The sequence below is a fragment of the Marmota flaviventris genome, chromosome 17 (assembly GCF_047511675.1).
Source record: "Marmota flaviventris isolate mMarFla1 chromosome 17, mMarFla1.hap1, whole genome shotgun sequence".
In the NCBI taxonomy this organism is placed as follows: Eukaryota; Metazoa; Chordata; class Mammalia; order Rodentia; family Sciuridae; genus Marmota; species Marmota flaviventris.
The window spans coordinates 36,568,465-36,595,589 of NC_092514.1; the positions used below are offsets into that span (position 1 = coordinate 36,568,465).

General features: G+C 48.7%; 1 long non-coding RNA gene across 1 annotated transcript in view; it reads left to right on the top strand.

Annotated features, from left to right (window-relative positions):
- The window catches only part of LOC114082835 (uncharacterized), a 34,652-nt gene extending 7,828 nt beyond the window's left edge, over positions 1-26,824 (top strand). Inside the window, exons 2-4 of the long non-coding RNA XR_003581034.2 lie at positions 24,435-24,578; positions 25,319-25,443; positions 26,005-26,824. This is a non-coding gene — a long non-coding RNA (uncharacterized lncRNA). The remainder of the gene's footprint in view (positions 1-24,434; positions 24,579-25,318; positions 25,444-26,004) is intronic.
- The last annotated feature ends 301 nt before the right edge of the window (positions 26,825-27,125 follow it).

Consider the following 27,125-nt stretch of genomic DNA (forward strand, 5'->3'; position numbering starts at 1 on the left):
TACTTTTTTTTTTTCCTCTCATAGTTTCTGTGGATCAGGAATCTGTAAATGGTGCACTTTTGGCTCAGGGTCTCTCATGAGGTTGATTACCAGAGTCATCAGACAAAAGTCTCAGTTCTGGGGATCCCAACAGACCCGTCCTAAGATGCCAATCAAAGAGATGAGCAGTGGTGAGAGGCAAGAAAGCAGCTTCAGGGGCTGGGGTTGTGGCTCAAGTGGTAGCGCGCTCGCCTGGCATGCGTGCGGCCCGGGTTCGATCCTCAGCACCACATACAAACAAAGATGTTGTGTCTGCCAAAAACTAAAAAATAAATATTAAAAAAAAATTCTCTCTCTCTCTCTCCCTCTCTCTTTAAAAAAAAAAAAAAGAAAGAAAGAAAGCAGCTTCAATCAGCGTAGCCATGCACAGAAGAACAGAGAGAGGTACAGTGACTAAAGTTCTGTCTTCAAGGCGCAGACAGAAACTTCGAGGTTTTTAATAGAAAAGAGGAACAAAGGCAACTGTTGGGGACCGGTATGCAGGGAAGTTTGCATGGCTGGCAGAGTAGGTCATCCTGGTCAGGTCATGGTCTGGTTGATCATTATCGCAAGACTGGTTCTGTGAATCTCTGGGAAGGTCATCATGGCTCGAGGGGTCCGATCAAGGGGTCGATTCGGTTCCCACAGGAGATGATTGCTTCTGTGCAGGGGGCAGTCTCCTGTTCTGCCATGGGGTAATTGCTCCCACTTAAGGAGCGCAGTCTCATCACGGGGTGGTTTCCCTGCCTTTGCGTGAGGGTACTTTCAGTCCCTTGCATCAAGATGCTTATCAATCAGACCTGTGGTTCCTGGAATACAAGGAAACTGAAGAAAAAAAAAGGCTCAGAAGGAAAAAAGAAAAAAGTTAAAAGAGGTGAAAGGAAAGCCAGGCGTGGTGGTGTGCTCCTGTAATCCCAGCGGCTCCGGAGGCTGGGACGGAAGGATCGTGAGTTCAAAGCCAGCCTCAGCAACTAAGTGAGGCCCCAGGCAAATTAGTAAGACCCTGTCTCTAAATAAAATATCTAAAAAGGCTGGGGATGTGGCTCAGTGGTTAAGCACCCCTGGGTTCAATCCCTGGTACCAAAAAAAAAAGGAAAAAACAGGCAAAAAGAAAAGAGTCAGAGAGGAACAAAATGGAGTCGGTTGGGTCAGCCACTGGGCCCTGCTTCAAAGTTACAGTCTCAGAGTCTGTTAGGCCCGCATTTATCTGAAGACTGATTGGCCAGGTATGGACACACACCTGAAGGCCCAGCTACTTGGGAGGCTGAGGCAGGAGCATCATTTAAACCCAGGAGATCAAGACCAGCCTGGGCATCACAGTGAGACCCCGCCTCATAAAACCAAAACGACTGTGACTGGAGAATCCACTTCCAAGACGGGTCAGTCACATAGCAAGTGGCAAGAATCTTTAATTCCTCCATAAGGCCGCTGGACTATCCTTGGGACATGTCAGCTGATTTCCCCCAGAGCAAGTGAGCTAAGAGAAAGCCAGGCAAGGAGCCACGACTTCTTTATGAACTGGCCTTGGTCACCACCATCCAGGATTTCCGCCATAGCTTAATTCTTCTGCACTTCATCCCTGTTCCCTGTGGAGGGAGCTGTGTAAGACGGGAATACCAGGAGGCGGGCTCCGTGGGGCCAACCTGGAGAGTGGTTGCTCTGAGGGACAGAGGGCTGCTCCAGAGTCCAGAGGGCCCCAGGGACCTTTACCAGGCGGTCTTGCCTTCCCAATAAGTCTGAGAGCTCTTCAAGTTCACGGACAGGCTCCCATGCCGGGCTTCTCCCCAAGTCCACAGTACCCTGCTGCCTTAGCACATGCACGTGGAAATCCAAGAGGCATCTCCAACTAACCCCTGCAATACCGAACTTCTGGATTCACCCCCTACCTCCTCCACCCTTACTCCTCCTATCTCTGGAAGTGGCGGCTGGAACCTTCCGGCTACTCTGGTCCAAACATCATTGCTTTTTTCTTGGTCTCGCTTTCATGACCAATCCATCAGCAAATCCTGTTAAGTCCACTTTCAAAATATATCTGGAGTCTCTAATTCTCTCCACCTCTGCTGCCACATTGTCTCTTGCTTGGTCACTGCAATTTGGTTGCCTCCTTTACTGGTCCCCCGGCTTCTCTTGCCCCTTAGAGTCTGTGTCCACTCAGCAGCTGCAGGGACGGTGTTAAAAGCATAAAGGTCCTGCCTTTCCTCTGCTCTCAACCCTGCAATGGTTCCCACTAACTCAGACTAAAAGCCGATCTTTACGATGGCCTGCAAGCCCCGTGTCACCGGTCCCTCAGTGCTCCCCCTCCCAGCCCTGGCTGATCACCTCTGTCCCTGTTCTGCATGGTTCCCCTACTCCAGCGCCACGCCACCTCAGCACCGGTGTTGTTCCCTCTATCTGGAATCTCTCCCCTCAGAGACACCAAGGCTCACTCTCTCACTTCAGGCTTAATCTCAAATGTCAACTGCTCAATGAGGTGGCCTTTCCCCTCCCCCTATTGAACCCAACAACCTTCACCACAGCCCTACCTGCCTTCCTTGGTTTATTTTATTCCTTGATTTATTTTTCCCCCATTGCTACATGATTTGCTTATTTGTTTGCTCGCTCTCCGCTTCCCCACCTGAAATGTGCATCGGACGAGAGCTGGGATTATTGTCTGATTTGCTCATAGTCATGTCCCCAGGGCCAAGGGAGAGGCTGGCAGGTGCTTGGAAAATATTTGTTGAATGATCATCAGGTCCTCAAGACCAATTTTTGAAAGAATGAGTAAAGGGTGGTCATGGGTAATGTTTTACTGCCCAGGTGGGTGGCGTTAAATGAGTCACTTCACCTCTCTGAGCCTAGGATCTGCATGACCGGACACAAGTTCATCCTAAAGGATATGGTTATCTAAGACCAGTTTTTCCCCCTCAGTAAAATGGGGACAATCACCATAAATATTCTAAAAGCATTGTTATAAGGACAACATGGGCTAAGGGACCAGCCCAGTGCCTGGTGCCTAGAAGGTGTTCACAGAAAGGAAGTCACCTCCTCCTGCTTGCTTCCTGCTCTGGCCATGGTGCAACTCCACATCTAAGGCTGTTGGCCACCTGGGATTCTCCCAGAACTTGGGAGTCAGGGGAGGCTCCCAGGGTGTCCCACTGATAGATTTTACTGGAGAGGAAGGGGGCTCAGAGGATGCTTCACCTTCTGTGATAGCAGCTCCTGAGCAATGGTCTATCACCTATTTGCCAAATTACAGAAATCACTCTTTTATATCTGGACACACCTTGTAGATAAGCTCATTCAGAGGCTTCAGACTGGTGGCCAAGGACCGGATGGGACCTATAGACAAGATCTTTCTGTTTGGCCTGCACCACATTTTGAAAACAACAGTATCTGAATGCATCTAGACAGTTTAGGAAATCTCCAGAACCACAGACCCCACCTCTCCCAATTGCCTCTCACCCAGCCAGAATAAAGCATTTGCTTTATTTGCCTGAACCCCTGAGCAGGTCACCTTTACATTGCACAGAATGAGACTCAGAGGAGTCCCCTCTTTGAGAAGTCACCCCAGACTCCGGCTACAGGGATGGTTTTGGATCTCTGGCCAGGCAGCCATTAAGAACATGACAGCACTGGGCACAGTGGTACACACACCTGTAGTCCCAGCTACGTGGGAGGCTGAGGCAGGAGGATCACTGGAGCCCCGTTTAGGACCAGTCTGGTCAACATAGTGAGACCCTATCCCCAAATTAAAAAAAAATAAATAAAGATCTGGGGATGTAGCTCAATGGTAAAGTCCCCCTGGGTTCAATTCTTAGTACCCAAATAATAAAATTTAAATGAATGAATGAATGAACACAATAGCTTCTACCATACAAAACCACGGGGCCACTTCCAGCCCCTTCACTTTGATTCTTGACCCCTCCCCCCGCCGCTATTGTTCATAGTCACCTCCTAATTGCGTGCACCTACTTGAGCAAGGAAGGGAAGGGGTTGTTGTCTCTGCCTGTCAGAGTCCTGCTGCTTTAAGAGCCCACCCCCTCTGTTGGGCGCATGTCAGCCCACGCGGAAGAGGAACCCTGGACCAGCTGTGTGGGAGACTCATCTCGACCCCACCCCTGACCACAGAATCACACCCAGTTTCTGCTTGTTCTGTTTTTGGTTGTTATAAATTTTATTATGATACAATACACATGCCCCCCCCCCACCCCCGGGAAAGTCATAAATATACCATTTTCAAAGTGAATACACCTATGCAAACAGCACCCAGATCAAGAAAGAGGGTATAACTGGGTGTGGTGGCACAAGCCTGTAACCCCAGCGACTTGGGAGGCTGCAGCAGGAGGATTGCAAGTTCAAGGCCAGTCTCAGCAACTTAGTGAGACCCTGTCTCAAAATAAAAAGAAATTATAAACAGCTCCCTGCCCCATCCCTCTTTAGTCCCTCTTACCGGGGTGACTCTTACTCTGACTCTATTGTGATTAACTTCCCTGCTTTGTACTTTATACTCACATAATAATGTAATATATACTCTTTTCAATCTGACTTCTTTTAGTTAATGCTATGATTGTGAGATTTATTCACATTGTGGTTTATTTATTCTCATTGTTGCATAATATTCCACGATATAAACAGGCCACAATTTATTTATTCATTCTAAATGAGTGTTGGTGGACATTGGGGTTGTTTCCATGAGGCAGGAGGATGGTAAGTTGGAGGTCAGTCTTAGTGAGACCCTGACAATAAAATTTAAAAGGTTGGGGGTGTAGGTCCATGGCAAAGCACTTCTAGGTTTAATTCCTAGTACCCCCTCCAAAGAAAAAAAAAAAGAAGGAGAAGAAGAATAGAAGAATAGTGTAGTGCTTTTGGGCTGGGGTGTAGCTTAGTGGTAGACCGCCCGCCTTCCACGCGGGAGGCCCTGGATTCCAACCCCAGCACCAAAGCACAGTGCTTTTGTGAACATTCTTTTGTCTAGGGAACCATTCGTGCCCATTGACATCGGATGTGGACCTAGATGTGCAGTTGCTGAGTCATGGGCAAGGCGCATGCTCACCTTCAGTAGACACTCGCCATTTTCCACCACTATCACCTCTCTGTCCAGCTCTCTGGCTGGTGGATTGATTGATCCATTTGTGGCCATGCACTCCACCCGCTGCCCCAGCTCCCTCTGTTTGGGGTGTATTCTGGAGATCCAGCCTCTCAGCCCTGTAGTCTTGATCAAGTTTTGTCCTGAGTCTTGCAATCCTGTGAAGTCCTCTCAGCTGTGCATGAGGACCCCCTCCCAGGAGGAGCACTCTCCCCCGAAGCCCATAGCACCCAGACAGGTGAGTGGGTGCCCTCTTCCAAAGCCCTCAGGGGCCTTCCATGGCTACTCTTACTACATTGCCACCTGAGGACCCTTCTCGGTTTAGCACGCTCAAAACATTGGGTAGACATAAAAAATAAACCTAAATGCCCCAACTATAAAACCCTTAGAAGAAAATCCAGGGGGAAATCTTCATGATCTTAAGTTTGGCAAGTTTCTTGGATATGACACCAAAAAACACAAGCTAACAAAGAAAAAATACTGTATCGATTGTACTTCATCAAGATGAAAGACGTTCATGCTTCAAAGACTTTCGGCCATCAGGACAGTGAAAAGAGAACCCACAGAATGGGAGGAAATATTTGGGAATCATGGCTTTGATATGGGTCTGTGTCTAGAAGCTGGAAAAGGCGGCAAGGGCTGTCCTCTAGGACGTTAGAGGGGGTGTGACCTGGGCAGCACCTTAATTTCCGACTTCTGGCCTCCAGAATGTGGGAGGATAGAGTTCTGTTGTTTGAAGCCACCCATTTGGGTGATTTGTTATGGTGGCCTGAGGAAATGAACACAGGAGGGTTACAATGATAATGCTGCAAAAATATTTTGTTCTTTTTGCAATACTGGGGATTGAACTCAGGGGCACTCTCCCCTGAGCTACACTCACTCTTTTTTAATATTTTATGTTGAGACAGGGTCCCACTTGGTTGCCCAGACTGGCCTCACACTGTGATGCCTCGCTCTTCAGCCTCCCGAGTAGCTGGGATTACAGGGACAACTAGCAGAACTTATGGACTTTCTCCAACTCCAATCCCCCCTGCCTCTGCGTGGCAGCCTCTGCCAAAGTCCCCTGTTTCCTTACTCCCCGTCTCCCAAAGGACCTCCACCCACCTTTTCCACCTTCCTTGCTCTTTTTCACAGTGACTGTTTCTTCTTCGGCTCTTCCCGTGGAGACCCAGCCAGAGTCTGGCTGGCTCTGGTGTCCACCATAAAGCCCCGGAGTTAGGGGCTGAGACAGCTTTCCTGGGCCTTGGGAGGAGGGGGACAACGTGAATGCCTATTTTTGCTCTTTCCTGTGCAGGTCCTGGGAATGGCTACGCAGTTCTCCCAGCTGCCCTGGACCCCTCCCTCTCTCTCCTTCCCAATGGCTACTCCAACACTGTTTCGCCTTCCAGACAATCCTGGAACCGGCCTGCTTCCCTCCTTCCCATTGCTCCTCTTTGAGTTTAGGTCACAGGGCAAGGGCTACACCTCTGGGCCCTGCCACCCCTCAGCCATGGAGAGAGACTTCCCAACAAGGCAGGGTCAGCAGGCCCTGCGCTAGCCCTGCCCCCTCAGGGCCCTCCTCTGCTCTGGGGCCAAGTTGGGCTTTAATATGGCTTAGAAGGGTTCCTGCTCTGCCCTCCAGCCTCCTGGGCCATGCAGCCTGGGCTGGTTCCTCTCAATCCACCCCCCCGCCCCAAGGTTCCTCCACATCACCCTGCCGTTACGCGGGCTGCTTCCTCTTCCCCAGACCCTCTCCCACCCGTCTGGTCACCCAGCCCACTCTTGTATCCTCAGCAAGCACTTCCTCAGAGAAGCCTGGTGTGACCCTCTGAGTCAGGGTTAGCTATTCCTGCCCTGCGTCCCTCCGGCTCCTGTTCATCTCCATGGTAACTCTATCACCCACTATTTTATGACTGCTGGGATTCAGAGGGTGGTTTCCACGTGCTGCTCCTGTTCATCACTGAACTTTGACTGCCAAGCCCTGGCACATGCTAGGTATTCAACGAATATTGCTAACTCAATTATTCAGTTAATCAGGGAGCTAGGAAGGGGTAGTATCCACACTTTAGGATAAGGGTAGAGGTGGAGGAAGAAGAGGTAAGATTAGCTTTATTGGAATATATTCTCCATTAGCATTTATTAAGAATCTTAGTGAGCTGGGTACCGTGGTGTATGCCTGTAATCTCAGTGGTTTCAGGGCTTGGCAGGAGGATTGTAAGTTCAAAGCCAGTGTCAGCCACTTAGCGAGGCCCTGAACAACTTGGCAAAAGCCTGTTTCAAAAAAAAATCTATGGGGGTGGGGTTGTGGCTCAGTGGTGGAGTGCTTGCCTAGCGCGTGTGAGGCCCTGGGTTCGATCCTCAGCACCACCTAAAGATAAATAAATAAAATAAAGGTATTGTGTCCAACTACAGCTAAAAAAAAAAAAAAAAAGATAAAATATAACCAGGGCTGGGGATGTGGCTTAGTGGTTAAGCACCCATGGGTTAATCCCCAGTACCAAACAAACAAACTAACAATCAAAAACCTTAGCAGGGGCACGGGAAATTAAAATGAAGTAAATTAAATTCCATGAATGTATGAGTATGTCAAAATGAACCAGTTATTATGATTAGCTACAATATATTATTAAAAAGTTTTTAAAAACCTTACAAGCTTTAGGGGAACTTATATCCTTTAGGGGGGGCATTGGCACATGATATTAATTGCGCAATTGTTTGACTCCACGGATGGGTCAGCTACTCTGACAACATATGAGTAAGACAGTCCCTGTCCTCAAAAAGCTCACAAGCTCGTGATCTAATCTGTTGAATCCTGCAGTTGGCCACTAGAATGAGCATTATTAAGGTGGGTTGATTAGGATATTTTTATTCCAAGTAACACAAGACCCAATGCGAGCAGGCTGGAGAATACAAAGAAGACTGAAAAGTCAGGGGGGTAGATCTGGTGTGTGTGTTGGGGGTGGGGTGGTTCCTGGGGATTGTACCCAGGGCCTTGTACATGCTAGACAAGCGCTCTACCACTGAGCTACCTCCCAGCCCTTTTAATTTTTTGAGACAGGATCTTGCTAAGTTGCTGAGGCTGACCTCAAACTTGTGATCCTCCAGCCTCAGCCTCCTGAGTCACTAGAATGGACACCCACAGGGCTTTCGTTAAGTCCCAAGGTGCAGACACTCTGACAAAGGAAAGAGCTGCACCCTGCCTTGAGAGATTTCCTCTCTATCTTTTCCTTTCTTTCAAGAAAATTTCCTGTCCTTCCCAGTCACTCCGGACCTTGCCAAGGATCCTCTGGGCTTCAGATTGAGTTGCTGCTTGAAAGATGAGATCAGCTCAGCAGCCCCGAGAATCACGGGAGTGTCTTCAGAGCGGGGGCTGGGACCTGCCCAGGGATCACCACCAGTGGCCCGGGCAGGCCTCTCTCCTTCCTCTGCCCACACAGCCTGCCTCCTGCAGGCTGGCGCACAGACGGAGCAGCAGCCGGGAAAAGCACGAGACAGTCTGGTGACCCAGAACGACCCAGGTTTCCCATCTGGGGCTCTGTCCCTGAGCCCGGGGCCTCTCAGCCTTCACAGGGCCCGGGGTCCAGTTTTCCTGTGGGCTCTGCCCTGCCCTCCCTCCCAGCCTGGGCATAGACAGCCTCCTCCCTGGGCACAGAACCCAAGCAGCTTCTTCCTGCTGAGCCAGTTCGCATCTGGTCTGGGATTGAATTGTGTCATCCCACCAAAAGATGCATCCAAGTCTCAACCTCATTAGTGGAGCTAGGGACTTAGTAATATCATTAAGTTACAACGAGATTATAGCGAGTGAGGTTGGACCATACGTCGAGGAATAGCGTCCTTATAGGAAGAGGGAAATTGGAACACACAGAGGGAAGAGGACCCGAAGGCCCCGACGCACTGGGAGAAGGTCAAGTGAAGCTGAAGGCAGAGATTGGAGGGTGTGTCCTCCTAGCCAAGGACCATTAAGGACTGTCCACAAGCCTTCTTCCTCAGAGCCTTCAGGAGAGCATGGCCCTGCCAACACCTTGGTTTTGGACTCCTAGCCTCTGAATTTTTGTGTTTCGAGCCACCAGTTGATGGTAATTCCTCATGGCAGCCCTAGACAAGAAAGATAGGAGTAGAAAGAGAGTTAACAAAGAGTGCTGGTAGCAGGGAACCATGGAAAGATCCAGACAATCATGAGTTGAGAGACGTGGCTCATTCTCTGCTTAGCTGTGTGAACTTGGGCAGGTTACCTCACCTCTCTGAGCCTGGGTTTCTGTGTAGTGATTGTCAGTTCATATTAGGATCTGTCTAGGGCCTTTGGCTGAGAGGATGCATGTCATCTTCAGGCACTTGAAGGCTCTCAGGAGGACAAGGCATTCACTCTATTCTGCGCACCTCAGGGGAGAAGAAAAACGGAGGAAGAACAGACCCACATCAGGGCAGAGCTTCCTGTCAGTGAGACCTGCTCAGTAGTGGCCAGGAGAGGTAATGAGCTCCCCGTGACCAGGGGAGATGGCAAAGACTGAAGGACTGAGTGAATGTCGTGACAAAGTTGCCCACCACCCAGGGGGACTCTCTTCTATTACAGTGCTAGGATTTAAGCCTGAATTACTCTACGGCAGGCCCATTTTCTTTCCTTCTTTTTGGTATTGGGATTGAACCCAGGGGTGCTTAAACACTGAGCCACATCCACAGCCCTTTAAATATTTTATTTAGAGATGGGGTCTCTCTGAGTTGCTTAGGGCCTTACAAAGTTTCTGAGGCTAACTTTTAAACTTGAGATCCTCCTGCCTCAGCCTCCTGAAAAGTTCATTTTCTTAACTGTTGACCTCATCTTTCCTATCTGTTAAATGGGTGGGTGGGGATTTGTGAATATTCAATGTGTGAGGTCTTTTCTTCTCTAAAATTTTCTTTTTTCTTGTGAAACTCTTCATGTCTTGACATCCTCTAGTTTCTCCTAGGATTATGGGAAGGTTGGTTACTTGGAATCTGGAACAAGGTTTCCTAAATAAACTATGTTGGATTTCTCAGATCTCTCTCTCTCTCTCTCTCTCTCTCTCTCTCTCTCTCTCTCTCAATTATTTAGTTGCTTTAATTTTTTTTTTTAGTTGTTGATAAACCTTTTTTTAAATTTATTCATATGTGGTGCTGAGAATTGAACCCAGGGCCTCACACATGCGAGATAGGTGTTTACCACTGAGCTCCTCAGATCTCCTTTAGAAATTCACAATTCACCAGAGGCCTAGACTAAAGCTCTAACTGCCTCCCTCAATCTCTGAAGCCTTAATGGGGACCCCTTGGCTGGGGTCCCATTAATGTGACTGACCCACCATCTTGCCCATCAGCTCCCCTTCTTGTGTCACTTGGAGACCAACTGCCCGAGTTTGCCAGGAATGAAGGGGTTTCAGTGTTAAAACCAGGGCCTGTGCTGAGTCCCGGGCAAGCTGGGATGCATCTGTCACTCTACTTGGTGATGAGCCCAAAGCAGAGGCTCCAGAGGGGCTTAGGCAGATTTGGGCATAGCACATGGGTCTGCAGGCAAAAGCTAAGGAACTGACTTTTGCCACTGAGTGACACAAGGAGACTCAAGTAGTTCAAGGCCCAGGGACAAGTATAGTCTGGGCTTACAGAGATGCGACTTAGGCTCGATATGCCCGTCCAGGAGGCCCGCGGGGCCAGCAGCATCGCAAGGCTCAGCAGCTTCAGGACATCATGAGTCTTTAAACAGGCACCCACCTTCCTGGAGCTCCCACAGCATGGCGGGAGAGCAGCCCTGCCCTCAACTTCTCCAGGGAGGTCAGGGAGGAGGTACCGAGTGCAAGAGCTGGGAACATACCTCCAGGTGCTCCTAGAAAGAGCTGGGAGAGAGCACAGATGAGCCAGACGGCTCTGCAGGGTGCCCACTGGGCACCAGCCAGGGAATGGAGGGATGCCTGTTGGTACGGCCTGGCTGGAGCCTTGGTCCCTGGAGGCCTGGGGAGGCTTGGTTTCCACAGCAGCCTCTCCAGGCCTCTGAGGGAAGACACAGGCCCTTGACCTTTTTTCAGCCCCCACTTCCAGGCTGTCTGGAGTCCCAAGGCACCTGCTGCCCTGATGTCTCTGCAATGCTTCTGGACTTCTCTCTGCCCACTGCTAGGCCAGTACCGGTCCCATTCTCTCTCCGTCAAGCAACTGCCTGGCTCTTGACCCCTCCCCACCAGCCTCTTCTCCAACCTTCCTCCCGTTACATGCCAAGCTGCAGCCACTGTGCAGCCCCTGCGTGTCCCCTGAAGAGTCGAGGGAGACCTCTCTGCTGCCTTCTCTGGATTAATTTAAAAATTCTTTAGATTCCCCCACCTCAATTTACTTATTCTTTCTGCCCACTTTTCGTGGTTTCTCTAGGGATTACAATGCCTATCCTTAGGTTTTCATAGTCTACTTAGAGGCAATATTGCATCATTTCACTTTCTATTTTCCACCATTTACCATTGTCCCCACTTACCGTCCCCTGTGATTTATGCTGGTCATGACATGTGTTACAGCCACCAACTTTATAAACTCCACAGGACAGTGTTAGGGACAGGGTCTCCCTGAATTGCTTAGTGCCTTGCTGTTGCTGAGGTTGGCTTTGAACTCAGAATCCTCCTGCCTCAGCCTCCTGAGTTTCCGGAATTACCGGCATGCACCACCACGCCCAGCTTCTGGAGACAGCTTCACCTTGAACTTTGAATTTCTCAACAGCTGCTAACTGTGCTCACTGAGAGAAACCCCCAATCCTGGCTTCCCCTAGAACTCTGTAGGCATTCCAAGCTGGGCTCTTGTAGACGTCTGATTTTGTGGATGACAGGATATTCTTAGATTTTCAGGTAATGACTCTAGCAACACCTATACCTTGTTGAAGACCCAGTTTGGACACAGCCTTCCTCTTTATTTATCTATTTATTTTTTGGTGTTGTGCCAGGATCACATCCAGGGCCATGAGCAGGTTAGGCAGGTGCTCTACCCCTGAGCCACACCCCTAGTCACTGTCCCTTCTTTTCATTCTGACTATCTTGATCACTCACCGGTTCTTCAGCTGTTGCCTCCAGGTGGCTCTTTCGAGGTCTCTCGTGTGGAGTCTTATTCTGTGAGCTCTGGTATTGACTCGTCACAGTCAGATTCTGTTCCAAACCTGTGTGGAGAAAGTGGAACCAAGATGGTGGCTGGAAGAGAGGGAGCGGGAACATTTCTAAAGATCTTCATTCCTTTTTGAAGATTTGGGCTTTCAGGTGACATTCATTTCCCAGTTGCCTGAAGAACTCTCTTTGACGTGTCTTATAATGCGGGACAAATGGACAAATTCTTAGTTTCTTAGTTTTCCTCCTGATGTCTTTATTATTTCTTCTCCTTCTCCTTTTTCTTCATACCAGGATTGATCCCAGGGGCACTTAACTACTGAACCACATTCCCTTTTTATATTTTATTTTGAGACAGGGTCTCACTGGGTTGCTTAGGGCCTCATCTTCCTTTTTTAAAAAAAATTGTTATTTTATTTATTTTTATGCAGTGCTAAGGATTGAATCCAATGCCTCACACAAGCTAGGCAAGTGCTCTGCCACTAAACCCTCTGCCCCAGCCCCTCATCTTCATTTTTGAAGAGTAGTTTCTTCTTCAAAATATTATTTTATTTTAGATTTTCCATAGAAAAGATAGCTCCAACTAGGGAAAAAAAAACACCCCAAAACAAAACAGAATTTCTTTCATCACTTTGAAGATGTTGTTCCATTATCCTCTGGCCTCCATAGTTTTTCATGAGAAGTTAGCAGTCAATTAAATTCTTGATGCTGTGTATGGAGAGTGTTATTTTTCTCTGATTGCTTTCAAGATTTTCTTTTTTTTTAATATTTATTTTTTTAGATAAATTTAAGTTGACACAATATCTTTATTTTATATTTATGTGGTGCTGAGGATGGAACCCAGTGCCTCATGCATGCCAGGTGAGCGCTCTACCACTGAGCCGCAACCCCCGCCCCTCAAGATTTTCTTTGCTCTTCAGGTATCATCAGTTTGATTTGATATGCTTTGGTATAGTCTTCTTTAAATTTATTCTGCTTGAAGTTTAGTGAGCTTCTTGAAATTTTTAAAAATTGATGTCTTTCATCAAATTTGGGAAATATTTGGCCATTTTTTTTTCCTCCCAATATTTAACCCTGCCTCACTTTCTTTCTCTCCTTCTAGAACTTCAATTACATGTGTGTCATGACTTAGAATATTGTCCTGTTGGCCCCTGAGATGCTATTTGATTTGCTTGCTTGTTTTTCTTTCTGTTCTTTAGATTGAATAGTTTCTATTCATCTGTTTTCAAGATAGTTTCTTTTTTAAATTTCTTTTTAGATGATGATGAACCTTTTTAAAAAAAATTCATTTATTTATATGCAGTGCTGAGAATTGAACCCAGTGCTTCACACATGCGAGGCAAGTGCGCTACCACTGAGCCACAACCCAGCCCCACACAGAATAGTTTCTAATCTCCTATATTCTGTTATTCAATTTAGCCCACAAATTTTTTCTTCCTGAACTGACATTCTGCAGAATATTATATATTTCTGTTCTTGAATTTCCATTTGTTTTTCCCTACACCCCACTACCATTTGCCCTGCAATTTAGTTCTTTAAAAAAGCTTTTTTTATTTCTCTAAAGATTTCCTATCTTTTCACTCATTCCTGGTCAGAAGGCTCTAATTTTAATAAAATCCAACTTGTGTTCTTTTTTCCCCCCCTAGATCATCCTTTTTGTGTGGTACATAAAAACTCATCACCAAAACCAAGGTCTCATCAATTTTCTCCCATGCTATCTTCTAGAAGTTTCATCAGTTTTGTATTGCACACTTAGGTCTGTGGCCCACTTTGACTCAGTGGTCCATTTTGACTTAGGTTTTTTTTTTTTTTTTAACTGGGAATAGAACTCAGGGGCACTCGACCATTGAGTCACATCCCCCATTCTATTTCGTATTTTATTTAGGGACAGGGTCTCACTGAATTGCTTAGCACCTTGCTTTTGCTGAGGTTGGCTTTGAACTTGCCATCCTCTTGTTTCAGCCTCCCGAGCCACTGAGATTACAGGTGTGCATCACCGTGCCTGGCTTGATTTAGTTTTTATAAAAGAAATAATATCTGTGCCTAGAGTCACTTTCTCTTTTTTTCTCCCACATATGCAGACTCAGTTGCTGACCATTGTTTGTTGAATGGATTATCTTTTCTCCATGGAACCCACTGTATTTTTTGTGTAGGTCTACTACTTCTGGACTCTTGTTCTGGGCCATTGATCTGTGCGTCCATCTCTCTGCTGATACCACGACGTCTTGATGACTGTAACTTTATGTAACTCTGGAAGCAGGTAGTGCCATGCCTTCAACTTCATTTTTTTTTTTTAGTGTTTTCATTTTTGGAAGATTATTAATTATTGATTCAATTTCCTTCATAGATATTGGCCTATTCAGTTTATCTCTTTCTTGTGTGAGTTTTAGTAGCTTATATCTTTCAAGGAACTGTTCATTTCATTTGGATTTTCAAATTTCTGGTTATAACCATTTATAATATTTCTTTGTCCTTTTAATGACCATGGGCTTAATATTGATAATCCTAATTTTATTTCTGATATGATTAAATTGTGTCTTCTTTCTTTCATTTCTTGGTTAGCCTGGCTGTTGGTCCATAGTTTTGTTTGTTTGTTTGTTTTTTTGGTGCTAGGATACAAACCAGGGCCTCATGATTTCTGGGAAAGTGCTAAACAACTAGGCTACATCCTCAGTTCAGTCTATAAGTTTTATTGATATTTACTTATTTATTAGTATTGGGGATTAAACTGGGGCTCTCTACCACTTAGCTATATCCCTAGCCCTTTAAATTTTTCTTCTTTTTTTATTTGGAGACAGGATCTCAACAAGTCACCTAGGCTGGTTTCCAATTAGTGACCCTCCTGCCTCAGCCTCCTGAGTAGCTGGAATCACAGGTGTGTGCCATCATGCTTAGCTTATTGATCTTTTTAAAGAAAAAAGTTTGAGCTCCATTTATTTTCTGCTTTTAAACCTTTATTGTTTCTTTTCTTCTACTTGTTCTAGGCTAAAATTATCTTCCTTATTTACTTCTTTCTTTTTGTTCAGTGTTAGGGACTGAGCCCAGGGCCTCACACATGCTGGGCAATTGCTCTACCACTGAGCCACATCCTTCGCCCTGTCCTTCTTTCTACGGTTTCCAAGGTGGAAACTTAGAATTTTGATTTTAGAACTTCCCCCCCTTTTTTCCCCTAATATATGCATTCAATGGTATAAATTTCCTCCTAAGTACTGCTTTCAAGATATCCAACAAATTTTGAAAATTTGTTTTCTTTTTCTTTTTTTTTTTTGGCACTGGGGATTGAGCTCAGGGGCTCTTGACCACTGAGCCACATCCTCAGCCCTATTTTGTATTTTATTTAGAGACAGGGTCTCAGTTGCTTAGTGCCTCGCTTTTGCTGAGGCTGGCTTTGAACTCGCCATCCTCCTGTCTCAGCCTTCTGAGCTGCTGGGATTACAGGAGTGTGCCACTGCTCCTGCCAGGATCAGAGATTTGGGGCAGAACTTATGTACGGGATCCAGAGCCCCCCCTCTTTGGCTCTCTTCTATGGGGTCTAGTGTTTCATCAGGGGGCTGCTCTAAGTTTTGTCCTCTAATTCTTTAGTTTAGGAAGACTATAGGTTTCTTACCTGTGCTGCACAGAAGGTGCCCCACCCTCAAGATCAGGGCCATAAAAAAAACAGGTCACTCAGTGGTAGAGCACTTGCCTAGCAAGAGCCAGGCTCTGATTTGGGTCCCTAGCACTGGGGGAAGAAAAGAAAGCCATTACACACCATTCCTTTCCTGTAAGTGCCAACTCTCATCCGGAGCCTATTTACTGTTGTTCATTTCCTACTGCCTTGAGGGCTTTCTTTCTTTTTTCTTTTAAAATTTTATTTTGTCAAGAGTTGTCATCTGCCAGGCATGGTGGGCACACACCTATAAACCCAGCTACTCAGGAGGCTGAGGCAGGAGGATCAAAAGTTCAAGGCCAGCCTCAGCAACTCAGCAAGACCCTGTCTCAGAATAAAAAATAAAAAGGGCTGGGGATGCAGCTCAGTGTCTAAGCATCCCAGTGAAGTGGCACCCCCTTTCTCAACTGAAAAGTCTTAACTGGGCCTCTCCAGAAATCTCCACCATGGCTGATTTTAGGACTGTCAGCAAAAGAGTCTCTGCAAAAGAGTTCAATGTAGATAAACTTCCTATTTTCATATTGCCCTGTTTACTTGGCCACTGGCCGAGAAGATACCAGCACTCCAGGTGCTGGACAACCTTTACTAGTTTTTCACAAACATATCCAGTATAATACTTTGAAGAAATGTGCAAACAAGGCCTCTGGCTTTGAGCTGGGGTTTCACAGAGATGTCTAACATTTTTAAGAGAAGTTACCAATTGGGCTGGGGAGGAAAGAAAGGGGAGAAGAAGCTCTCCCCTTCTCAGTTGTGGTCCTTGAAGGGTTAACTTGCCCAGAACAGTGAAAGAAAAAGCTGCTTTTATGTGAACTTTTGCAGACTGAGAACTTCTGAGCCCCTCCCCTTACATGCTGGGTATAAAACTCTGAAACTACCTGAACTCGGGGTTCAGAGGATTGATTGATTACAGCAAAAGCTGTGCCCTCTGAAGCTGGCTGCAGCCAAATAAAACTGTTTCCTGCGCCTTGCCTCCTTTGTTCCTATAACACCAGTACCAAAAATAAATACATAAATAAAATAAAATAAAGAAAGATTAAATGAGGCAGGTCATGTGAAATTTGAAGGACGGGGCTCGACGGACAGTAAGCGTTCATTCAGTGAGACCTGGTGGGGGGTGTTTCTCCTCTGAGTTGGGGGGTGGTCACAGAGGATGACGGTATAAGGGGACTGGAAACTGCTGGAGAGGTTGGCTTCTTGGGATGTCAGGCTATTAGGTGGCCTTCTTCTGCCATCTCAACCCCAGTAGCAGGACAGTCCAGCATGGAGGGAGCAGGTCTGTTCTGTGGGTCAGGAAACCAAGCCCAGAGGCCTTTGGCTCTCCTGAGATCTGTAGTACAGGCCGACTCCCCTGGCCAGCTCCCCTGGCCCTGTCTCCCTTCCACCCTGCTGAAGTGCCCATTCCCCTGCAAGGAACCCTGGACAGCAGGCACGGGCACAGGTCGGGGTCAAGAGGGGCGCTGTGAGCCCAGGAGGGTGAATAAAGGGGAGTTTTCTGTTTCTATTTTTCTCTGGTAGGCAGAACAGTTTTCTAGAAGGCACACAAAGAGAGGGCACTTAAGGAAGAAGAAGAGAAGTGGGGGGAAGGGAGTGGGGGAGGGGAGGGGTGGGGGGAGGGTGGGGGAGGGGGAGGGGTGCCGTGCTGGGATCAGGCAGTTCTGTTTCTGGTTTGGAGCTGGATGTGGGCCAGCAGCCAGCACAGCAGCTGCCAGTCCCTCTCGGGGAGCTGGCACCACATTGAGACAGAATGAGAAGGCAGGGAGGGGTTCTGGGGGCCTTGCCAAGGCAAGGCCTGCCTATTGGGCCCTGATCACTTATCCCATGTGTTTAGCGTTCCCAAACCTCCTCCCAGACAGCCTAAGGGTCTCTTTTTCACAGAGGGAGATCAAGAGGCTCAGAGAGGGTGGACTAGGAGCCCGAAGAAGCTCAGCTTGCAGAGCTGGGAGGCTCCTCACCATCCACCAATCCCAAGTTGTGGCCTGGCCTGGTGTGGGGGACTCAGGGGGCCCCCTGAACGTGCTCTCTCAGTGTCATTTCTCCTCCCCACATGGCAGGCTCTCCCTGGAACCCATCACGCATTCCAGAGCATCCTAGACTGTGTGCCAATTCCAGGGGAAACCAGTGACTAGTTAAGTACCTTCCCACCCCCTCAGAGCTCCAGGCTAGTGGGGTTCCTGGGGAGACTGCTGGGGAGAGGTCAAAGGGGTGTCCACCTCCATGCTGGGGGAGCCCCTCAAACACTCTCTGAGTCCTACCTAGCTGGGGATGCAGCTCAGTGGTAGAGTGCTTGTCTAGCAGGCTGAGGCTCCGGGTTCCATCCCAAGCACTTAAAACAAACAAACAAATAAACAAACAACCAAACCCCACCTTTCTCAGTTCTGAGAGTTGGCCCTGGGGTGGGACTTATTTTCTGTATTTGACAGAGGAATAAATGATACTCAGAGAGGTTAAGCAACAGACCCAAGGGCACACAGCTAAGATAGAGCAGATCTGGGGTTCTAGTACTAGTTATCCCGGCCCTGCACCACAGTGCGGTGGTTTCTGGTTCTCCCACCACCTTCGCTGAAGCCTGAGGACAGAGGTGCTGGCCTCCCCCACCCGCCCCCGGAACTCCTCCACCTCTCATCTCCCTAAGTTATTGAACATGGCTCTTCATCTGTTCTACTTCCTTCAGAAAGTCAGGACCCCCTCCCCCCCTAGTGCTAAAGGAGTTCAAAAGAGCAGCAGAACCCTAGAGGTCACACACAGGCTGGGACCCCCTGGTCCAGGTGACTCCCAAAGGGAGTTCTAGGCCTTCTCACAGAACCATGTGGCCTGAGCTACAGAGATTCTGGATGGTGACCAAAGAGAGCCAGGCACTGGGAAAGCAAGCCAGAGAGGGTCTGGAAGATGAAAGGGTCTGAGGGGCGCCAGGGCCACTGGGGCTGCCCACATGATTGGGAGGCCAGATTTCTCACCGCCATCCCGTTCCAGCCACGGGCTGCTTTAAGCCAGGGTTATAAATAGCTGGGAATAGAAATGTTGGGTCCAGAGCAGAATTCAGCTTGCTCCTGGGCTGGGAAAAGTGAAGTCGGAGCGGGGGAGGGGGTGGCTGGTCTGGAACCAGGCTTAGCGTTTTCTAGAAAGATCCGTCTCCTCCAGGAGCAGCTGTGAGAGATTTGGGTTGTGAGCTGCCCGCCCCGGGGTGAGCTAGCAGAGGACCCTGGGGTTCACACCCACCCTGCTCTGGGTACCGAGGGTCTCTGACTCCATCCTGGTTGCTCATGGATCATTCCTCAGGGCTGGGGATGCTCTGCTAGGGTGTTGGGCACTGGGCACATCATGATGCCATCACTCCCCAAGTGGCCGCCACACCAGGAAGCATCCTCAGCACTTGATATATAATGCTGTTGTTGTGTTGTGATTGTTAACATCAACAGGGACACAATATCAGTAGCTACAATTTCTTGAGCTTCTTTGATGCTTCAGGAACTGGCTTAGGCTCTACAGATTACCATCACCACCACCCTAATCAGGCTGTCATTTCTAGTTCCTAGTTCCTTGACACCTTATAGGAGACTCTTATATTGTCTAGTTTAACTTAGGTTTTTTTTTTTTTTTTTTTTTTTTTTTTTTGGTGGTACCAGAGGTTGAACCCAGGATACTCTAACAGTGAGCCACATCCCCAGCCCTTTTAACTTATTTTTTTTTTTTAATTTTGATACAGTTTCACTAAGTGGCTGAGGCTGGCCTCCAATGTGTGATCCTCTGTTCTCAGCCTCCCATGTAGCTGGGATGACATGCATTTGCAACCGTGCCCAGTTGAACTTACTTTTTATATTTATTTCATAAAAAAGAGAGATCCTTAACCCCATTATATAGATGAGGAAACAGAGGCACACGGATTAAATGACTTCTAGAAGTCACGCGCCTAGTAGGAAACCAACGGGGATTTGAACTCGGGTCTCTGACTCTAAAACCTTAGCTCTTCCCAACAACATCCTTTCCCGATGGAGAATGGACGATGGGATGAACCAGTGAGGAAAGGACCCTGTGTTTGTCCAAGGTGATGTGTGGGATCTTTCAGGCCCTGAAAGGTGAAGTGGGAGGTTCAAGGTCACGGTGTCCACGGTGAGGCGAGGAGTCCTCTCGGCTCTCTCTCTCGTGGTTCCCACACAAACCTGGCTCCTGAGAGCAGGAGCTGCCCCGTTTTTTTTGGCAACTGTCCCGCCCTTACTCATGCCTGAGATGATGGTAGATTCCGATTTCCATGTTGACTCCTTTCCCACCCTTCAGGGAGCCTGGCGGGGTGCCCAGACCCGGGCCCTGCCCCTCTCCAGGCAAGAAGCTAACAGCCACCAGCTGCCAGTTACCGATGGCTGGTTATTATCTCCTTAGAGCTGAGGGCTCTCCAGATCCTGCTGGGCAAGTAGGTGTTCTTGGAGGCCTCAGGGCTGCTGGGGACCTTGGACCTCCCCACCCAGGGCTTCCTGGGACCATTAAGGATGAGTACTATGGTGTGGGGACAGCTTTGTGGCCTTGTGTGTGGTGTGGGGTGTACCCACCATCAAACCCAGGATGGTCCACCGCTGAGCTACACCCCGTCTTCTTTTATTTTTATTTTGAGACAGAGTCTCACTAAGTTGCTGAGTTGTTGTTGTGTTGCAATCCTCCTGCCTCGGCCTCCTGAGTAGCGGTGACATTAGGACTGAGCCACCTAGCCCCCGAGGTCCTGTTTTCGCCCATCTCCCTAATGGGGAGGTTGGGGAGCTGGCCCCCTAGTCTGCACTGTTTCCTGGGCTCTTCCCTGAGCAGCCCGCCAGGACCCACGTCCGTCCCACCCCTGCTCCTGCCTGGATGGGGGTGGAGGCCAGGGCCTCCTGGGCTCCTGCTAGACTCCCTGAAGGGTGGGCGGGACATGGGTTGGCATGGAAACGAGAGGGTGCTATTAATCTGAGCGTGAGTGAGGGTGAAATTGGTGCCAAAAGTTTCTGCCCAAAGCATCAGAGCGACAAGGAAATTTGTGAGAGAAAGTCTGTGCTGAAAGCCTCAGAGGCAGAGGGGTCTCTGACATAGGTCATCTCCGCTGGGCAGGGGTTCCCTGGTGGCAGGTGACAGAAACCTGACTCGGGGTCATTTAAAGAAAAATAAAAGAACCAGGAATTTGTTGGCTCATAGGACTCAAAAGGGCAGGCCACGGCATGGGGGAGGCACCAGGGCTCATGCCTGCTTCTCTCTGTACGTCACCTTCCATGACAAAGTTCCCCGCTCAATATCCACACCCCACTTCCTCTTTAATAATCGAATCTCTTTATTGTTGAGGAATGGCAATGGGCCCATTTACATTTCATAGAGGAATGGCCAATGACATAGACATGGAAACCTTCGAGTGGGGTTTCTAGAATGTTCTTTCTACCTGGAATGTGGGCTCGAGGACTGGTGGTGAGGCAACCATCTTGGGACTCAGAGACTCATCTTGGGCTAAGAGAATCCCAAAGAACTTAGCGCTGACACTGTGCTAACCCAGGCAATGCCAGCTTCTGGAATTTGTTCCATGTGGAAAGCCACTGTGGTCAAGCCTGCTGCTTGTGGCTAAACTCAGTTTTCCACGGACACACCCTCCCTTTTTGCAATTGTTTTTTTTTTTTTTAACTGTCAGGGAATGTATCTCCAACAGCACTGGACTCGGTTCCTCCAAGCTTTTGACCAGAAAGGAAAAGGAATGTCTCTCCCTGTCTAAATGGAACTCCTAGGGAAGGACTCTGGCCCAGCTTGGACCATGCACCACTCCCTTGGTGGCAATGAGACTGGGAAGCAAGGTCCTCCGATTGGCTAAGCCTGGGACACATGGCCTCCCTGGGGACCCAGCAAATGGGAGTCTGTTGCAGAAGAAGAGAGGAAGGGGATGCTGGTGGTCAGCTGCCACCACTCTGACCACCATGTCAACACTACCCCCAGAGGCTATTGGGACCCGGCTTCTGCCCAGAACAAGGTCCACACATACACCTTGTGGGCTGATGACTATTGAATGATGAAATTCGAGATATCAGGTGCCCACTCCCTGGCCGGGCACATCGACAATGTCCTTCAGAGGAGAGAGGAGGAGCCGCGTGCCCGGGGCTGAGCTATCTGATTGCACATGTAATCCTCCTGGGAAGAAATGTGCAGGTTCTCAGGCAGGCTTCTCGGGAAATCAAATCCTATGTCAATCATTTGATATTTGAATTCAAAATGTTTCTTCTCGGTTGAGCTGTCTAGCCATAAATCAGCTGTGGGCACATTGTGTAGGTCTTTGAATCTGGTGACATTTAAATGGATGATGTTTTTGTTCTAGTCGATCTGGTACAAGTATGCGCTGGAGGTTTTGTTCATCTGACTAAAGGGACAGGTGTGACTTGTCACGCTCATAGATCTTGGTCTCTGTCTACTAAGGGCCTCTTTCTCTCTCTGCGGGAGTCCATCTGTCCATATGGGGACTCCAGTTGCCCTCATCCTCACATTCAGTATTGTCGATTCTTCTACATCCTACCTTCTAATGGATGTGCCCGGGTGTTTTGTTTCCTGGTCACCATGACCCATTCATAAATAATCAATTTAATGGGACAGAACGTTGGGTTTATTTTCTCTCCCTCTTTCTCTTTATTTATTTATTTTTTTGTACCAGGGATTGAACCCAGGGGCACTCGACCACTGAGTCACATCCCCAGCCCTATTTTGTATTTTATTTAGAGACAGGATCTCACTGAGTTGCTTAGTGTCTCACTTTTGCTGAGGCTGGCTTTGAACTTGAGATCCTCCTGTCTCAGCCTCCCAAGCCACTAGGATCCCACAGGCGTGTGCCACCATGCCTGGCTTGGCTACTTTTGTAATAAAACTATTTAAAAATAGATAATTGTAAATTGTCTGTAAATATACTAAAAACCATTGAATGGCACATCTTAAGTACATGAATCGTGTGGTACGTGAATTCTATCTCAATAAAGTCTCCCCTCAAAAGCCAATCCTCAAGGAGCTCTGAAATGGTGTTCTAAGGAATTTACTTGGGAAATAAAGATCTAAGTCAGGCCAACTGGGTTCCCCCTGGTGGCCTGGAGGACAAGATTCTCGATTCTCTTCTGGCCCTGGAAGGATTTTTCCTTAATGAATTCAACAAGATTTCCTTCACCAAGAGGACCAGAGTCATGGTAAGTGCCCTGCATGTCGACAGTCTCTTTTGACAGACACAGGGACAGAGCCAGGCCTGGGTAAGTGAGTGGCACATTTTTATCCTTGTTTCCTGTGCACATCGCAGGTCATGAGCACGTGGACGTGCTGAGCTCCTCAGACCTGGGCAGCGAGGACGGGCCCTTTGGTGCCCCTTTCCACCTTGGGGCCCAACAGCAGGGCTGGCCCTCCTGGGTGGTACCCTCTGTCCTGGCCAAGGGAGTCAGTCACAAATAGCACAGTCTGGGACACCAGTTGGGAAGCCAGATGGGAATGTCTGGAGCTTGGGGAGGAGCAGGTACCGCTTTGTTCCCAGCCCTGCTGTCTTTCTGGGTGACCTTGGGTGCCGTGTTTGATCTTTCTGGTCCTCCGCATCATCCCTTGTCCACCTGGTTCCATGTCTACTTTTCCAAAGCGGGTTTCTGCTCTTCTCCCTTCACGAGGCCTCGGGGGGAATTCAGCTGGAGACTGTCCAGGTTGGAAGGGACTTGGGTGCTGGAATCTGTTCTCCACTCTCCCAACCAAGTGACCTGCTCGAAGCCCCCCCAGGGCCAGCAGGCTCACTACCTCCCGTTTCCCAGCTGGGCAGCTGTGGCCGGGGCTATCAGCAAGCCCTTCCTTGTATTGGACTGATTTCCATAAACTCCTCTCCTTGGTCTTAGTTCCTGCTCCCCTTGGGCCTTGTGACTAACCCCTCTGCTATGGGACCCTGCAGACCCATTTCATTTGGCCCTCTGTCTTCCCGAGGAGCCCCGAGGTGACCCCACTCAGGCAGCCTGCACATTCCTTCCTGGTTTGGGGCCATTCCAGCCCCAGGCTCCTGGCCTGGCTCTCACCTCCCTGGCCAGGGCATCTGCCTCTCTCAGGTCTGTCACTGTGTGACATCATGGGCTGCTGCACTGCCTAGCCACCACTTCTACTAGCTGCCTGGGGTACCCTCCCTGGCTTCCATAAAGATCCCTCAGCTCCTACCTGGCCCCAGGAGGCCCCGCTTGCCCCACTGTGGCTGGCGCTCCTGGTTGGGAGGGGTTTGTCCCAGCCTCAGCATCCACATCCAGCACAGGCACAGTGGACAGGGCCCCAGGTCCTTGAGGATGGTGACCAGGCCTGTTCATCTCTGTGTCCACATCTGCTGGTGAACCCCAGATCCACCTACACCCTCTAGGAGTAGAACACCTCAAACCGACCCTCAGGCAGGCTGACCCCCACAAGAGCAGGCAGGACAGAGGGGCATTCCCTGTCTCTCCTGCTAGAAGCCACCTTCTATCCATGCCCACCGGTCTGAGATCCTGGAGAGAGCAATCCCTAGTCACCTGGGAATGCCATCCTCCTTAGGTGGGTAGGTGTACATAGGTGGCACCCTTGTCCACCTGGTTCCATGACCTGATGGCCATGAAGTCCCATCAGATGAAGTCCCCAAGACGCCTAGGCTGTGTGACCTCACCAGGTCCTTCCTCTTGGTCCTCAGGCCCAAGCCTTCATTTTCTTGTCTGTGTGAAGAGAAGCTGGGGTCTGCCACCCCAGGCTCCCTCACCCTGCCTGCATGGCCCTGCTCCACCGAGGGTCCCAGCCCACCACGGTCCCCGGATGTCCCGCACACGCTGCTGCCTGGGTGAGTCACCGAACTGCGGCGTGTTTATTAGGACGGCAGGAGCTCATTTGCCAACTTTGGAGGCACGGGAGCTGGCTAAGTTTAGAACAAGCCATGAGCGAGAGTGAGGACGCTGTGTTCCCTCTCCTTCTGGCAGAACAGGGGCCCTGAGCTATTCTTTTCATCCTTAGCTTCGTTTACCACTCGATCTGCCTTCTCCCAACACAACGCCTCTGTAATTAAGGGGGAACACCCCCAGCCAGGCTAAGGCTGGAAAGCAGCCGATCACTGGGACGTTGTAAGGCATAACAAAGGCTCTGGAAAAAAATAAGATGTAGGTGTGCTTCAGCGGGTGCCCGTGGATGGGATCGTGGGGTGCAGGGGCCTCCTGATGGTTCTTGTGTTTTTCTATGGAAAAAGTGGCTGTGGCTTTTATTGGATTCCTGAAAGCGGTTCTCGACTCCTCCCTCAAAGCCGTCCGTCTGAGATGGAGTGGGAGATGTCCACCTTGAACCTGCCTGGCGGGGTCCTCCTGAGCGTTGGGGGTTTTCAGGATTAGTTGTTAGAGCCCTCTTGGGGTTTGCATTGGGAACAGAGACCCAGAACCTGGGTCAGGCTGGGTGTGTTCCCTGCAAAATCAGACACTAACTGGGTTCAACTTAGGTATGGAAGGGCTGAGTGGCGCTCGTCCCTTCTGTCCCCTTTGTTTGGTCCACGCGCAGTGATTTGCTATTTCCCATCCTGGAGGATTTGCCTTCCAGACTTTAAAGCAGGTGCTGCTGCTGCTGCTGTTGGCTGCCTTCAATTAACAGAGCTCCTCCCTGTCCACCACCTTGAGCTCCTAAGTCCTGTAAACTTGAGACGCTTGGTCTTGGCATGAAAATTGGTGAGTGCAGCTGAGGTCTCAGGTCCCTGGTCTGCTGTCACAAGACAAGTGATGTGTTCAGCTGTCAGAGGCCAGCGACTGTAGTGTATCAACAACACCCACCCCCCCCCCACCCCCGCGCCGCGCCCCCCCCCCCCCACAAGGTAAATAGAAAGTTATGTGTATCCTGCCCTCAGCCTCCAGGGTGTGAAATCAGGAGAGGGCAGAGTTCACCTGGCTGGCGTCCCACAGTGGTCAGCAAATTAGTTCCTAAGCTAACAACTCTGCCTTCTGTTGTATAGTCTGGCCATTTAACTGATGGCTGCTGTCTATCTTAAGGGTCATTTGGGTTCCAAAGGCTCAGACTTAAGATTGAGATCAGTTACTTGCAGTGTGATCTCTGGGAAGTCACTAAACCATTCGAAACTTTTTTTTTTTCCAATTTAAAAAATATAGGGAAGATAATAAATCTCTGCTTACACCCCTAGAGAAGGGTTTGGGAGACAAAAGAACCAGATGTTTATTGACTACTGTGTGTCAGGCCTTCTGTTTATAATCATTGTCCTTTTTTAAACTTTACAGTCTCCAAAAGTGTCCCAGAATTGCTGCAAGAGTCCACTGAGAACCACAATTCCACAGCCGTCTATGGAGCACTTTACTCTAGGCAAAGGGGACACAGCGGTGAACAAAACAAAGGTCCCCGTCCTGGTGGAGGTGACATCCTAGTAAGAGAGACAGAAACTAAGCAAGTGAATATGTCCAAAGTCAGGATGGGAGTGGGGATGAGGGCGATGAAGGAAAAGTAAGGTGGAGGTGGGCTGGGGGTGTGGCTCAGTGGTGGAGCACTTGCCTAGCGTGTGCAAGGCCCTGGGATTAGCCCCAGCACTGCTAAATAAATCAATAGGAAAGAGAGAAGGGAGTGTATCCTGGACAGGGATTTGAAGAGTGCACACTGTTCTGTGATAGGGTCATGTATCGGAAGTGAATCAAGAAAGTGAAGGATACGAGGTACAATGGCACAGACCTGTAAACCCGCTTCTAGGGAGGTTGAGGCAGGAGGATCACAAGTTGGAGGCCAGCCTCAGCAACTTAACGAGACCCTGTCTCAAAATAAAAATAATAAAAAAGGCTGGGGATGTAGCTCAGGGGTAGAGCACCCAGGGTTCAATCCTCAGTATTGAAGGAAAAAAGAAAGAAAAGAAAGTGAAAGATGAAAGAGCAAGCCAGCCTCTGGGAGAAGAGAACACATCTGGTTTATTTGAGGAATGGTGAGCAGTCTATGGGGCTGAGGCAGAGGGACCCTGGGAAAAAAAACGATAGGAAGTCAGGGCAAAGTAGAGACGTGGGAACTTAAGGACCATGGATGTATAAATGTATTGCAATCGTTACAATAAATAAAACAAAAAAAACCCTAAATGTATTGCAACCAGTGAAGCACTGTGCACGTGGGTGCATATTTCCATTCATCTGTCTTTCAGAATGTGGAGTCTTTTACTTTTTAAAAATGTATATTCTTTTTTTTTATAGAAGTGTATTTTGCATACAGTAAAACACTACAGATTATAAAAATGCCATCCAGTGAAACCACCACCCAAATCAAGGTCCAGAACACTTTTATTGCCCTAGGACGTTCCCTGTACTCTTTCCAGTTGATGTCCCCTTCCCAGAGGCAAACGTTGTTCTGATTTCTATCACTAAAGATA